We start from the raw sequence: 17412 nt of genomic DNA on the forward strand, positions 1-17412 counted from the left end.
TCACTGACAGTTTATATTTCGTTTGTTACGTTCACTATCCTTTTCACTTAACGGAATCGGTCCTTTTGACCAACCTAGAAACACATATACATATACGCAAATAAACAAAAAAAACACATGAAATAACTCTAAATTATTCCTTCTTTTTTAGACAATGACTGCAACTTATAACAGACAGTTACAGATTTTATCCCAAAATATTCACTTCTCTCTCTTATTTGCTCCTATTTGCATTTTATCTCGCTTTGAACTCTTTACGAATCCTGCGTACAAAACATTGTGCATCTACTGCGCAACTCATGAACAAGTAGGTCACATGTGGGCTTCGCTGAGAAGTTTTGGTATTTAATTTTTGTTTTATTATTTAGCATAAGTTTTTAATTGTACATTTTAGTTTCCTTTATAGCATTAAATAAACAAGAAACTTGTTATTTTGTAGCATGTTTTTCTTTTCCTGTCGTTCTGATAATGAAATTGAAAGTTGCATGAACCGAAGAGCTAATAAGTTAATTACAGTTTAATGTTGTACTTCTTTGGGGTTCATAAAGGGAATCTTAACAATAAATTATTTTCTTACATTGACACTATAAGTTAGAATGTGTAAAGTTATAGTTTCGTTATGATTGTTATTTTAATCTTTCATTATATTTAAAGGTACTTTATACTGATTGTGAAGGTATAGTATCGACTTAGGACTAGCTTACATGATATATTAGGTTTAACTTTAAGGTCTAAAGTTGACACTAACAGCGAGGTTACCCAGTTGATGATGAAATAATTAATTATGTTTAATCTTTGTTAGTTTTTATTGAAGAGGAGTATATTCAGTTAACTGTAGTCATTAGTAATTTAATCATGTTTGAAGTAGGTAGCATGCTGTGATCAGATGTTTTTAATAGAATTGATTGGTTTAAGTACTCTATCATATTTGTAAAGTATCGTAGAATGTTTATTTTTTTTTACTGCTTTCTTTTACGGCTTAGGTCTAGTCAAATAGAGAAAACGAAGTTGTATTAACAGTGTTTTACGGCTGAGCTGTTGAAAGAAACATCTGAAGACTGAAAGATATGAATCAACTTAAGTAGTCATTCACTGTGGGAAAGGTAATGATTAGTTTGATGAAAACTGTTAATATTTGATATTCTTAGTTAGGTTATATAACAGTCTTTACCCAAAAAATACAAGTTCCAGTTTTTTTTTGAGTAAGTTACTGCATGTGATTGGTGGTTTATATTGATGAAAACTGTTACTTCAGTGTTTTCAATATAGTTTCTAACCTTTACCCTTGAGTGTAATCTTCTCAGTTTCTGTAGTAAGTTATTGTCTGTATACAGGTGCTTTTTGTTGGTGGAAATGTAACATAACCTTAAAAGAAAACAGTTGGCTTTTTAGTCCATCAAGGCCATACTATCTACTAAATTAAACATTAACAAATTCAGAGCTAGCTGTTATCATTCAAATGTTTATCAACCTTAACTGGTTTTTTATGGCATGTTTTTCTGCACATGTCACAATGTTTTAGATACATATAACATTTAATTACTTTATCATGGTGTATGAATAAGTGACATAAAAACAGCTAATAATCAGTTTTAGATTCTTTATTTTCTAATACAGTATTTAAAAATTAAAGAATATTCCCTTTCCCAAGTATCAGAATTATATTTTCTCTCTGAGCATCTCTTCCCAAATTTATTTACCACTCCTCAAAGAAATATAATATTTAATGTTTATAGCCTTCACTCTTATTCAGTTACAGAGCCATGAAATAGAAAATCAGAGCCCTCTTGCCACTTCCACATGTGAAATCCTGTTTTTAAGAAATCACCAGTTGTTCTGTCTGATGCGTGTATTGTATTACGTTATTTTCTATGTAGAGAACTGAGTATTTCGACTTCAGACTTACAAAATCAGAAAAATTGTGATAGTTATAGAACATTGGCTGATTTTTAAATATTAGCATTCTTTGTTCTTTGATGCATTATTTAATTAAGTACAAATTAATTGGTATAAAAAAGTAGATGTATGTTAACAACAAAAAATCCATGGTAAGTATTTCATTTCTTGCTTTTCATGTGTATATTTTATTGTAAAAATAACTAACATTAAATATTTAGGAACATTTTAGGTTAGATAAGGTAGAATAAATAACTAATTTTTTTCACAAAGTATGCCTTTGAGAAGCTTGCAAGCAAACTGTATAATGTAATTCAGTACAGTAACTTGAAGTCCATATTTACTTTGTGAGCTACAAATTTTACAGTGGAAACATTATTTTAGACACATAAAAGAGAAATATAGCAAAATTTTAGCTTATGATGTATATTATTGCAGTATTTAAGCTATTTAGGACAAACATATGTAGTCTTATGTTACTGTTTGAAATTATTCTAGAAAAAAAAAGTAATTTGGATTTTCTGTTGGTTACAAAGTATGAAGTCAGTCAAATTGATTAACCAGTAGAGAGTTATATTATAAACAAATAACAGATAAAATATGTTTTAGAGATTATACAAATGAAATTTGAGATTTTTCATATATGGAAAAGTATTTTTAAACTTCATGAACAATCACTTTGTATTCAAAGCAGTCAACAGTTTAACTCATTATTCTAATGAAATAGTCTTAATGGAAGTACTTCAGTAAAATTAATATTTTTTGCTTACAAATGATGCAATAATTACTGAAGACTTTCAGAATTTCATGAAGATGCAAAAACCAAAAGTTGTAGTATGACGAGTGTGAAATCATTTCTTGGTTACAAAGTTGGTTTAATTGACCGACCCTATAGCAAGATGGTGAACCTACCTTGAAGTAACTGTATCAACCACATCTGAGAACAACTCTTACAAAAACCAACCACCCTTTTTGAAAAATAAAGTTGTCTTGGACAGTAATTATATTTGTGTTACTCTAGGTTTACCATTGTCAAAACAATACATGAAAAAAAAATTATCAAATTATCCATTTCCTTAACAGTTTTAAACATCTCTATCAGATCCTTCCTAACTCTTCCTCTAAGAGTTAACACGTTCAGGGATCTACTACTTTCCTCTTTATATTACAGACACTATCCTAGTAGCCATCATCTGAACCATTCACAACAATTTAATATCCTTTCTAAGGTTAGGAACCCAAGACTGAACAGAATTCAAAATATGGCCTAGCACAGTGAGATCATAACCTTTAGACTTTTTTAAAGTGTTTATGTAGAAACTAAGTGAATCTTATATTCCATGCCACTAACAACAACACATTTCTTAGATGGCTTAAGAAACTGATCTTCCAGAACCACTAAATCTATCTCTTCCCTAACATCATTAAGGTTCTTTCATTGGTCAGTTTTCTATCCAGTGAACCAAGCTATTCTTCCAAAACATAAACATATAACTTTTTTCAAATAAGTCTTTTATGAGTCACTTTGTCACAAACTCTCTGAAAATAGATATACCAAATCTATAGCTACACCCTCATCTTTATTGGCATTAACTTTCTCAGTGTGGACTTGGTCAATTGACTGACCACACGATCTCTTTACACATCTTTAAAGTATATATATATAATCTAACTTTTAATATAGTGTCTATATCTTCAAAACATTGGCTGGTCTTTCAGTTAACAGTATAATTCTTTAATATTCAAAAAACCTTATTTTTTAGTGAAGTGATTTTAATAAACTAAAATACAGATTTGTCTTTGTGCAAAGTGATTTTCATGGCAAGATTAAAAATCTGCTTCTTCAACTTAATCACAAACTTCACTTGTGTAATCTCTAAACCCTCTTAAATACATTTCAGACACTTGTTTTGAGTAGTTTTGTATTTGATCTGTTATTTTCTCTACTCTAACTCTGTACAAAGTTGTTCAAATTGACCGACCTTGTAACCATCTAATAAAAAGTCAAGTGTATCTAAACTACTCTTTCTTTGTAGAATGACTTAATTGTAATTTGAAACCACATTATTTTACCATAAGAGGCTTTAAACTTGTAACAGTATGCATCTGTTTATAATTGTTTTATTGCACTTTGAATTGTATCTACCATTTCACCATAACAAGATGAAAATCACTTGGAAAATGTGAAACTCAAGTTACGTTAAATTGCATTAACCAGAAGCTGCTGGCATGCATATCTTGTGAAGCACTTTTATTTATTTCACCTGTTCTAACCTCTAACCTTATTACCTGTATTGTAGTAATACTTCAAGTGACTCATCTTATTTTCACGACATTTAAAAATTGTTCATCTTAAATCTGATTGCAATTTACTGGCTGTTTTATTATTTTCAGAAATGATCAATGAATGTGTATTACATATACTATAACACTAAGGAACAGAACCTCTTTCATTCCACTTTGTAATTATCCACTATTCCTCCATCTTTGTTTTGATGTACATCTAAGCTATTATTTTCTTTTGTAATTGTTGTTAAGCATTGTGGGGAGATTTTGTTGTGAGATAGTTCTGTGTTTATTTAGTCTCAGCCACACCACTGATCCATCTTCTCCTGTGTCACCCTTTTGACTCACTATTTTCATTATACATGTTTGTCATTTTCATTGATTAGACTGTTTAACCAAACAACGTAAATATTTGTATCTCTTTTAATTAACATGAGCAGTTTAGGTGTTTTATATCAGCTTGCAATGCCAGTTAATATACTGATGTAAATAAAAAAAGAGCACATGTTCAAGCATTGAGCCCCAGAATACCCCACACCCATGGCATTATCTCATTGACAATGAGTGGGGTGGAATCTACCCATCTCATGACAGTGATAATAGTCATTCTATATCTTTGTGTTTTTCAAGAAACTTTACATATTATTAGTAAACATCAGGACTTCACACACAAAATATTTAAATTGGAGATTTAAATGTAACAAGACCTTCATACACAAAATATCAGATTTTTAATTAGAGATTTAAATGTTACAAGACCTTCATATACAAAATATCAGATTTTTAAAGATTTAAATGTTACAAGACCTTCATATACAAAATATCAGATTTTTAAAGATTTAAGTGTTACAAGACTTTCATATACAAAATATCAGATTTTTAAAGATTTAAGTGTTACAAGACCTTCATATACAAAATATCAGATTTTTAAAGATTTAAGTGTTACAAGACCTTCATACACAAAATATCAGATTTTTAATTGGAGATTTAAGTGTTACAAGACCATACACAAAATATCAGATTTTTAATTAGAGATTTAAATGTTACAAAACCTTCATACACAAAATATCAGATTTTTAATTGGAGATCTAAATGTTACAAAACCTTCATACACAAAATATCAGATTTTTAATTGGAGATTTAAATGTTACAAGAACTTCATACACAAAATATCAGATTTTTAACTGTAGATTTAAATGTAACAAGATCTTCATACACAAAATATCAGATTTTTAATTGGAGATTTAAATGTTACAAAACCTTCATACACAAAATATCAGATTTTTAATTAGAGATTTGTTCATGCATTTTTTTCCCTTTTCAAATACTGGCTATCCAACATGCAAATTAATATTGGTTTTGAGATGTAAAAATACTTTTACATACCAGAAAACTGTTATTTTATTTTTAAAATCTCTGTAAGCTCTACATAACTATCAAACAAATCTTTCATTGTGCTCATTGGTTTATCTTATCACTGTACAGGTTTGGATAATTTAATCAAACTGGTAACCACTAATTATAAATTACAAAAGATATAAATTATCTTATTTCTATAATGACTACAAATTAAAACACACAACTACAAATGTTTTTCTAAGTCTTGTGATATTATTCACCTGTTTATATTTAACTGTTTTTAATGTATTTATCTTCCATCTGTGTCTGACTAATATTGCAGAAGTTGGTATACGGGTAGCTCATGTCACTGTATCCAACAGTATAAAACTAACCTTTCTAAAGTGACCTCTTTGTTTTGTTCTAGTGAACTAGTACATTGTAAATTACAATCATATTACAGTTATAAATTACATATTTACAAATAAGTTCTTAAAGTTCATTTATTTTTTCTTAAAACAGTAAATAAAACAACAAATATCCGTGAGTGTTACAAAGTTTGTACTAGTTTATTGTAATTAACATGCTAAGTCTGGTTGAATTTTGCACATGGAGGACATAAAAACTAATATTTTTATTTACGTTTTATGTATGTGTTTTGAAGTAAGTAGAAATTATAAATTACTATACCATCTATAGTATTTACATTAGCTTCCAAACCTTTTTATCTGTTTGTTTTAGGTAAACTAACAAACATACTACAACCTGTAATGGCATTCTTTTTGTTGTTTTTATAAGCATGAAAAAACAATGTTAGTGTACACTGTAGATCTATTTATAACATAATAAACAAATCTACAAGTGTTTATTACAGTAAACGGAGAAATAAGCATTTATTTTTGGGTTCTTTGTTTTTCCACAAGCTTTATATTGTAAAACTTTTATGGCTAAAGCTGAACTATTTCTTGTTCATTTGATATCAGTATTTAAGGGGTCAACTTGAGTTCCTCCACCAAGGGTCATCAGAAGTGGGTCAGTCAGCATTGGAGACAAGCCAAAAAGGTTTAGAGAAAGGCACTGGATTGACCTGGCTGGGTGCCTCCAGGCAAACTGCAAAGTGTATAATAATGAAAATAGACCAGAGGGCAGTTAGCAAATACACTAAGTGTGGGCAGTGTGCTTATTCTTGTTCTGAGATGTATCACACTGTGAAGGACTTCAAAGATGTCACATGGACATGGGAAACTAGACTCTCTGGCAGATGGTGATCACAGATCTGACTTGGGTGAGTTCTGTTTCTTAATAATTTGATATATATGTTGGTTTAGATTATACAATGTAACAAAATGTAGGTTAGGAGATTGTGCACGTTTCTGTTGTAAGTTTGTTCAGATTAAATACGACATGAATAAACCTATGACGAAAGTGACATTCGGGGATTTTCCCAAAATTCAGAATGGCCACCACTTGATGACATCATAATATGCAAATTAAGTGAATAAAACTACTTTTATGAAAAACCTTGGATCATCCTGGACAAACTTTCTTTATACCAGGAGTGAATCTTGACTCCTTCAAGAACATATAGAAATTACCAGGAATCAGTACAAACAACTGGTACATAATGTCAGTACATGTATATAAGGAATTGTTCTGTACCTAATGTTTATTAATATAAAACAAAATTGTTTGCAATATTATTTGTGATTATTTTTAAGGTGAATAAATAAATGAAGCATTGTTTGAAATTTCGAATCGTAGCTGGTTCTTTTCGGTTGTAGTCTAACATATATCAGTAAGTAAGTAATCTGTGTGTTTGTCCAGTGAGACAGTGTAGTTAGTTTAGTAAAATAATGTTTTTGTATTGGTGATAAATAAGTTGTGTAACCTTCTATCATTTTAAAGACAAAACTGGTGGTTGTAGTACTGGTTTACTTATTGAACATGTTGATTCCCAAACCTATTTTGCCAATAATTTCCAAGATCCAACTTGTCATTTTACAATTACTTTTTAGGAAGAGTATATATGTACTGTTGTGTCCCAGCCACTAAGTGGTCCTTTAAAAATAAAATAGACCATGACTCACCAGCAGGTCATGTGGAGTCTTATTGGAAGGCTGTCATGACCCACCTGTGGGAGTCAACGTGTTAAATATGTCAACTCATGTATCAGTTGGACTTTGAAAGGACATGTTCAATTATTATTCAGTTACCAAAAAACCCTTTACTTGGTAATAATAATGTTCAGACAAAATTACAAATAACAGAATTCTAATGAAAATATGAGTTTCTATTTTCACCTAAACTTCCTACATCTTATTTTTGTATGTCTGTGTTTTACGTACCTCCCCCAGTGAGACATCAGTGAATCTTCAGATTTACAATGCTAAAATCGGTTTTTTTTTACCCTCAGTGTGCACAGCAGATGTCTCAATGTGGCTTTGTTATAAAAAACAATTGTATTTGAAACTATCAAAGGTACTTACACCTTGAGTGTCATGTTTTTGTTGTTTTTACAAGGATGAAACGACAGCATTCATGTACATCACGTATTGTGGATATATGATGATTAGAATGTTATTTTTTGGTTTTCATCATCTTTGTGATTTACGTCTACTGAACTTGAACCATTTCTTATCCATTTGATGTCTGTCTTTAAGGGGTCAACATGTGTTCGTCTTTATAAGTTAAGCTGAATATTATGAATTACATAGTTACTTTAGTGAAATATTTGTTGTTACAAGCACAGCCTACATATATAACTTCAGTGTTTAGGAAGAGTCAACAGATGGCCATTGATATCATTATAATAACCTCTGACCCATCAAACAAACAACTATTTAAATTGAATGTTGTTGTATACATGGGTAAACTTATGAAACAAAAGTTTTAAAGAATTCAGACTGACATCTGATCATTGTTAATGGACAACTTGTGTGACAGAACAAGTATCTATGAAAATATCCAAGTATAACAGATTTAGTTATATATAGACTGTATTGATTTAATTCACAGAGTAACTGTTTTTACTATTCCACTCAGTGTTATAGGTACCTTCAAGATCAGATTTAAACCTGTTACCACTGCAGTTAGTGGTTTTGTTGTAACAAGAGGAATGACACTTGTCTTAAAGTGATGGACAGAATTGTTGTGATGGGAGTGTTCTGTCTTCAGTTTGGTAAGTTGTTATAACATTATACCAGTTGATAAACCTGCTGGAAGGTTGCTCACTATAAATGCACTTTACCAACTGTTATATTAGTTATTGATGGCCCTACAGAAGTATTAAACCAGTTCAATTTATACATATAAACACTTGTCAGTCAGTCAGTCACTGTACATTCATTGGAAGGTTTATAGATGCATGAACTCTTCAGACATATGTAAATCATTGAACAACTACAGTTATTATTATTATTAATAATATTGTCTATAAAATAATTCTCTTGACTCAACTACAACCTTCTTAAAAACCTGTATATTAACCTTGTTAAAGTACCACATTTCATGAGTTTTATTTAAGAACATAATTTAACAATGAACTTATGTCTACAAACATTTCAACTCAATAAAACTACAGTATATACATATGTATCAAAAAGTAAAAATATATTTAACCAGAGATCTACATATACTGTTATCAAACAATAATTTTCAGTTGTGTGACTTCTTTGTTCTGTATTGTGTGTAGTAAACTACATAACCTGATCGTGACAAAACCTGGAAACACAGTACATCTGTTATTCATTCAACCTATCTATAGACTGTATAGGTTTACCTTATCTCAAGTTATCTGATGTCTTCTGTTTGAGAACAATTTCTGTAGTTGTCAAGCAGATATAATTTAACTTGCACATACTATCACAACAAAAGGAAGGTTTACAAACGCTACAGAACAAACCCTTCATACATCTATGTATTAGTAAATGATAGTCAAGTTCTTTCTCGGTTGCATCAAGTTAAACTTTTCTATAACTGCTTTCAAAGCTTTGTTTTATTATCAAGTAAACAAACTGTATGATGTGTCATCATATCAAAATTTCATCGAAATGTGATGGGCAGGCCAGGAAGGCTAGTCATTGGAGTTTCGAGTATTACAACCAGTCAAAATTTATTTATATTAAGTTCAGAAATTCAGTGGTGAGTGGAGCACACAAGCACCAACTCGAGGAAGTTTATGGTTAAAGCAAAGATTCTGACTGAGATTAATAGTCAAACACTTTTAATATACTTTGTCACAATATTTTGTTACAATACATTAGTTAAATATCTGAAACAAATTAATTTTATAAATAACAAGTTCTTTCAGTAAAACAAGTAAATACCCTTTAATTATAGTAACATTCACTATATTGTTTACACTACTGACACACATTGATTGGGCCATATCTTAACATCATATACTCAATTTTAGAAAGATAGTTACTTAGAGAGAGCTGAGACAAGAAATGTTTGATAAGTTCATTATAATTGTATTACAGAGAGCTGATACAAGAAATGTTTGGTAAGTTCATTATAATTGTATCACAGAGAGCTGAGACAAGAAATGTTTGGTAAGTTCATTATAATTGTATCACAGAGAGCTGAGACAAGAAATGTTTGGTAAGTTCATTATAATTGTATCACAGAGAGCTGAGACAAGAAATGTTTGGTAAGTTCATTATAATTGTATCACAGAGAGCTGAGACAAGAAATGTTTGATAAGTTCATTATAATTGTATCACAGAGAGCTGAGACAAGAAATGTTTGGTAAGTTCATTATAATTGTATCACAGAGAGCTGAGACAAGAAATGTTTGGTAAGTTCATTATAATTGTATCACAGAGAGCTGAGACAAGAAATGTTTGATAAGTTCATTATAATTGTGTCACAGAGAGCTGAGACAAGAAATGTTTGGTAAGTTCATTATAATTGTATCACAGAGAGCTGAGACAAGAAATGTTTGATAAGTTCATTATAATTGTGTCACAGAGAGCTGAGACAAGAAATGTTTGGTAAGTTCATTATAATTGTATCACAGAGAGCTGAGACAAGAAATGTTTGATAAGTTCATTATAATTGTATCACAGAGAGCTGATACAAGAAATGTTTGGTAAGTTCATTATAATTGTATCACAGAGAGCTGAGACAAGAAATGTTTGGTAAGTTCATTATAATTGTATCACAGAGAGCTGAGACAAGAAATGTTTGGTAAGTTCATTATAATTGTATCACAGAGAGCTGAGACAAGAAATGTTTGATAAGTTCATTATAATTGTATTACAGAGAACTGAGACAAGAAATGTTTGGTAAGTTCATTATAACTGTGGTCATGGTTTCTTATTATAGGTGCTAGAAACTTTCATTACTTTCATTTTGTGAAGTGTATACTGTTTACAGTTCTGGCTTCAAACATGGGTGTTTATATGAATCTTTGTGGTATTATTACAGTTTTCCAAATAGTGTAGACAGCTACCCGTAAGTAGGCCTGACACTGAATTGGTTTTTTTCATTGTATCATAATTCTCAGAACCATAACCACTTAGTCATTGGTTACAGATAAAGTTGGTGAATCACCAGTCTTCTTACTTGTATTCTTATATACACTTGATACAACATCAAATTTTTAACTTGTTACTTACTTGACAACAGTTTATGACATAATGTAAACATCTAACTTTCTCACCACTCTAACTGAAGCAGTCTGTAGATAATGTAAACACCTTCTGTAACTTTCTCACGGCTCTAACTGAATCAGCCTGTAGATAATGTAAACATCTTCTGTAACTTTCTCACTGCTCTAACTGAACCAACCTGTAGATAATGTAAACATCTTCTGTAACTTTCTCACTGCTCTAACTGAACCAGTCTGTATATTATGATCTAATTTCCAGTATTTCTAATGAGGCTTTTGTAATCTTTCTCGTGACATTAGTGGTGGTGTTTGTATGTAGTATAAACAAACATATTTCTCTTCTTGGTCAATCATTATATACTTAAAAGTATGGTCTCCTTACTACATCTATCTGTTTAATACTTGAAACATTTGAAAATCCCCAGATGCTTCACAAGGACTGTACAAAAACTAAGGGAGAGACCAGAAAATCAAGAAATGATAAATATATTTAAGGGGTAAAAATATAGTTTATTTGTGGTGATGAGGATATAGTTTAACATGTAGCTTGTTTTGTGTACAGACTAAACTTTACTTAAATACTTAACAATATGTTAATTCTAACGCATTTGAGAAGCTAGAGAAAGTTGTTTATCCTAAACCATTGTACATAAAAGTACATTATACATGTAGAGTAGTACAAAACATGTATAACATTACTTACAACAACTAGTGAATGTCTGTTGATGAAAATATTAATAAGTGACAGTTTTATCATGTGTAAGTTAGTTGACAACTGTATTTACTGTTTGGTTTAAAAACAGCATACAATATTTAACAAACATTACTGATAGATCAGTGTCAGAGATAGATACTAAATCAGTTGTAAATCTTACAGAATGATTCAGTACATATGTAACAGTCTTGTATCTTTATTTGTACTTGATATAAACATAAATTTCAAGGTAAATCTAGTAATTAAAGTTACGTTTATACAACAAACTATAGGTGTAACTAGTCTAGACCTATTTAGTATTTTTAGATTGTCATAACACTTAGTGTTATAACTTCGAAATGATAACAGATTGAAGGTGTGATAAGTGTGTTAGGTGGACAAATGTAACCTGGCACTGTTTACTTTATGAATGTTGTTGTATTCTATTTTGTGCCTAGTGACAGTAATTAGGAACCCTAATTTTAATTAGTTGATAGGATACTAATTAATGAAATCATTCAACTCTGTTTCTAAGGCCTGTTTTAATTAAAATGGACTGGTAACCAAAAACCAGACTTGATATTTCACAAATAAATCTTTATTAAACAAACCTAATTATTTGTGTACAAAAAACTTGTCATCTTTACTACGATTCTACCAAATAGTGTTAAGGTACAATGAGTGTATCATTAGTTACAGGGTAATTATTTAACATGTATATGAACTGTTGGATAATATGAGAATTTGAATTATGATCTTCAGTTTGATACAAAACTTAATGACAGAAATTCATTAAGTGAGGGTCAACAGACATGTCAATGTCTCTTGACCCATGACCTGCAGCAGTAGAGCTAAAGTAATGAAATTGTCAGCCAAACTGGTAGCATCCATAATAAGTTTACATTCACCAGTTAGACTGTGTTTTGTTTCACTTCAGGCTCCACAAAATACATAGCCTGGCTAACTAATGAATGAATATTTGATGTAAGTGGAGCTACCAGTTTGGGTGTTAATTTTGATTTCATTATTCTAAGTCTTGTATCAGTTGTCACACCTAAGGTGGTTTTTATTAGATATTATTATGTTTCATCAGTACACAACCACAACAAGAACGTGACATTCGATAATAACCACCACAAGCTTTAGGGCCACAACCCTGTTATTTAAAATATACCAATACTTTACAGAATGAACCATATTCTTTAAAATATATGTTAGTAGCTCTTCTATCTAAAACAGGTGTTTTTAGTCCAAATGACAAGAAACCAATCCATTTGAAATCTCAGATGAAACTGTGATAAAACTTTTTAAGCTAATAATTCATGATGTTTTTCTGTTGCCATGTCCAAATATCATGGTCAAATATGACATTTGTAGGCTATAAACATCTATCAAAATTAAATATGTTCTTTTGTTAAGTAAACTTTCAGTGTGAAATTAAATCACAACTCTAGATTTTATGTTATCTGTCTGAATGGATAGTCTGGTATGTAAAGTAATGGTCACTAGAACACTTTCACTGAAAATATAGGATAGTTTGTGTTACCACAGTATGAGCTACAGAAATGTAAAAACTACTAAGTTGTCACGGTTTTTGCTTTTAGACACATTATGGTATGTCTTATCAAAATATTATTTTTCACTTCGTTTAATGACATGGTTTTGTTCTGTAATTTACAAGTTTTCTCATCTGTTAAATTAGTAAGATATATATAAACTTGTATTTCTTCAAGTAAAGGAAACATGAATACAGTTACAACACAAAGTATTCGTACCCCTGCGTCCCGAGTGGTTTTATTTGCTCATAACTTAAAAGGTATTATGATTAGGTTAATAGGAGTAAGGTATATTATAAATATTATACTAACACACATCTACATTTATTTTTGTGTGAATTAAACGACAAATAAACTGTTTATAAACAAATAACCAAAAATAGGAGGAGCACAAAGTGTTCATACATTTCAGAACGTGTGAAAAAACTGATATTCCTGGAGATATTTTGTTTAGTTTGAATAAACTACATTATACCATTCCAGAACTAGACACTGGGTTCATAATTATTGGAATTTAGCCAGCAAAAAATGTACTTCCAGCAATTTAGCACCGTCTCCGGCATTATCTGCTTTGTTATCATGGCGAAAGGAAACAACTGTCCAGTGATTTAAAAAACCGAATTATTGTAAAATACAAGTCTCATGTGTCTCTTTCCAGTATTGCTACACAGCTTAATGTGCCAAAATCTACTGTTCAAAGCATAATTTCCAAGTTTAAGCTTACAGGATCAACTGCTAACCTCCCTCATTCCAGACGCCCCACCAAAATTCCAGAGAGAACCAAGAGGAAGGTTCGCAGATAAGTTAGTAGGAACCCTCGTTTAGCACTTAATGAAATACGGAAACTAGTAAGGGAAACTGGGGTTGAAGTAAGCACCTCTACAGTTACGAACATGTTATGCTCTTCTGGGTTCAAAGCATGCCGTCCTCGTAGAACTCCATATTTAAAGTCTGTTCATTTAGAAGCACGATTGAGGTGTACAAGAAAGCATGTAGATAAACCCTTTACCTATTGGAAGAGTATTCTTTGGTTAGTTGAGACTAAAATCAAGCTTTTTGGTCACAATGATGTTCACTATATTTTCCATAAGAAGGGGGAACGAAATCATCCAAAGAACACCAGCCCTACAATTAAACATGGAGGTGGCTTGATCATGCTATGGGGTTCCTTCAGCTCTTCTGGTGTAGGTAGCCTTCACCGCTTCAACGGAATCATGAAAAAAGAAGAGAATACGTTGATATATTAGGCACTTATATCAAGAATGATGCTCGGAACTTGCGGCTTGGGCGTCGTTGGATCTTCCAGCACGACAATGACCCTAAGAACACATCGAAATATGTGCAATCCTGGTTGCAGAGGAACCATATAAGCATTCTGGAGTGGTCATCGCAGTCACCTGATCTCAACCCAATTTAAAGCGTTTGGCACGAGTTGAAGACCAGGGTTCATCAGCGTCATCTGAAAAACTTGCAAGAGTTGGAGGTTTTCTGTGAAGAAGAATGGAAGAAAATACCAGTCTAGTACTGTCAAACGATCATGGAGGGCTATGAGGAGAGATTGTGACAAGTAATTCACCTGAAAGACTACACAACTGACCCTTAAAGTAGATGCACGAACACTTTCTGCTCCTCCTATGTTTGGTTATTTGTCGTTTAATGTACATAAATATTTATGTAGATGTGTGTTAATATAATACTTATAATATAATGTACTTTCATTAATAGTGATACTTGTTAAGTTATGAGGAAAAAACTACTCACAACGCAAGGATACGAACACTTTGTCGTAACTGTATGTTTAATTACATTGTTTCAAATGTCTTTCTCTTGTTATTTACATGTATTGAAGTAGGTTCTCAATACTTCCAGTATGTGAGTGTTGATGTCTGTTTATTAAAATATGTTTATGTAACACCAACCAAACCTTGAACTGATATCATATGATAAGTTACTTCTTTAATGTGAACTGTTGTTTTATCTAGGTCTGTCTGTAGTGACTGAAGGAAAACATTCCATCTTCTCTTCAACCATCAGATAAATATGATGCAACTGTGTGTTCTTAGTTATATCAAACCTTTATACAACTGTTATTATTACAAACTCTGTGGAAGAACTGTGAAAAGAAATATTTACTATGTAGACCCAAACCCCTACTTCAGAGTTGAGCTGTTCAGTAGCTTTATGCTAATAATTCATACTTTTCCACCTTACGAAATGAATTTTGACAAATATCAACTCCAACAATTTTAAGTTCTAGACAAGTTGTTAAACAAATATTTAACTACAGCTTAGAGTGAACAAGTTTTCACTGTAACTTAACATTTTTATTCACAGTTGTAAACACTTTGTGATATACTGGATTTGTAGGGGGCTGTTATTTTACCCCCAGATTTCAGTTTTATATATAAATAACAATTCTATGTATTGTTCAATAAATCAATATTTGTTATCAACCCTAAGAAAACAAAATAATTACAGAGTTGTCATCTGAGTGTAAGTTCTGTAGATACACATGTACAAATGTGTTATATTAAACCACTTACTAGTTAAAACATTGTAATGTCTAATTACTGACCATCAACCACAGGAATAATAAAATTATGTTTGTAATCCTTCAGGGATTCTTTATAAAACTATTTAATATACCACCTAGTAGTAACGTTCTGTGAAGAACACAAGGATGTGGTTGTCAACAAGGAGCAAACTGTCATCTTGCTGGTAACGTTCTTCCAAACAAACCATTCCTGTCGTAAGGTCTATCTATACACTTCACACTGAAGTATAAGAATTGTTAGATATGTATGTTACCGATTTGAAACACTTTAAATATTAGAATCTAACAACAGAATAATGACTTACACTCCAGTAATAAGACATGTTCTACACCGTTATACAAATTTACCTAAAGTACTGGTAGATATCCTGATGGATTAATTTAATATCTATTCTAACTCAACATTGTATCATTACAAAATATTATACTTTATAACTGTAGGATTATTATAAGGACTAAACTCCAGTTACCACAGTTTAGTAATAAGACATGTTCTACAAATTTACCTAAAGTACTGGTAGATATCCTGATGTATTAATTTAATATCTATTCTAACTCAACATTGTACCATTACAAAATATCATACTTACTTTATAACTGTAGGATTATTATAAGGACTAAACTCCAGTTACCACAGTTTAGTAATAAGACATGTTCTACACAGTCATACAAATTTACCTAAAGTACTGGTAGATATCCTGATGTATTAATTTAATATCTATTCTAACTCAACATTGTATCATTACAAAATATACTTACTTACTTTATAACTGTAGGATTATTATAAGGACTAAACACCAGTTACCACAGTTTAGTAATAAGATGTGTTCTACATAGTCATACAAATTTACCTAAAGTACAGGTAGATATCCTGATGTATTAATTTAATATCTATTCTATCTCAACATTGTACCATTACAAAATATCATACTTACTTTATAACGGAAGGATTATTATAAGGACTAAACACCAGTTACCACAGTTTAGTAATAAGACATGTTCTACACAGTCATACAAATTTACCTAAAGTACAGGTAGATATCCTGATGTATTAATTTAATATCTATTCTAACTCAACATTGTACCATTACAAAATATCATACTTAATTTATAACGGAAGGATTATTATAAGGACTAAACTCCAGTTACCACAGTTTAGTAATAAGACATGTTCTACACAGTCATACAAATTTACCTAAAGTACTGGTAGATATCCTGATGTATTAATTTAATATCTATTCTAACTCAACATTGTACCATTACAAAATATCATACTTACTTTATAACTGTAGGATTATTATAAGGACTAAACTCCAGTTACCACAGTTTAGTAATAAGACATGTTCTACACAGTCATACAAATTTACCTAAAGTACTGGTAGATATCCTGATGTATTAATTTAATATCTATTCTAACTCAACATTGTATCATTACAAAATATACTTACTTACTTTATAACTGTAGGATTATTAT

At 30.8% G+C, this 17412-nt stretch overlaps 1 long non-coding RNA gene across 3 annotated transcripts; it reads left to right on the forward strand.

Annotated features, from left to right (window-relative positions):
• Positions 1–233: 233 nt before the first annotated feature.
• Positions 234–15856, forward strand: LOC143257978 (uncharacterized). 3 transcript variants are annotated; one of them, XR_013032069.1, is made up of 6 exons: positions 234–341; positions 984–1103; positions 6504–6805; positions 8563–8698; positions 10590–10612; positions 15367–15856. It is a non-coding gene; the product is annotated as an uncharacterized LOC143257978 (long non-coding RNA). The 3 variants fall into 3 exon arrangements; XR_013032065.1 differs by lacking the exon at positions 10590–10612; XR_013032075.1 differs by lacking the exons at positions 234–341; positions 10590–10612 and adding an exon at positions 547–676.
• Positions 15857–17412: the final 1556 nt, after the last annotated feature.

Source organism: Tachypleus tridentatus, chromosome 1 (assembly GCF_004210375.1).
Source record: "Tachypleus tridentatus isolate NWPU-2018 chromosome 1, ASM421037v1, whole genome shotgun sequence".
Classification (NCBI taxonomy): Eukaryota; Metazoa; Arthropoda; class Merostomata; order Xiphosura; family Limulidae; genus Tachypleus; species Tachypleus tridentatus.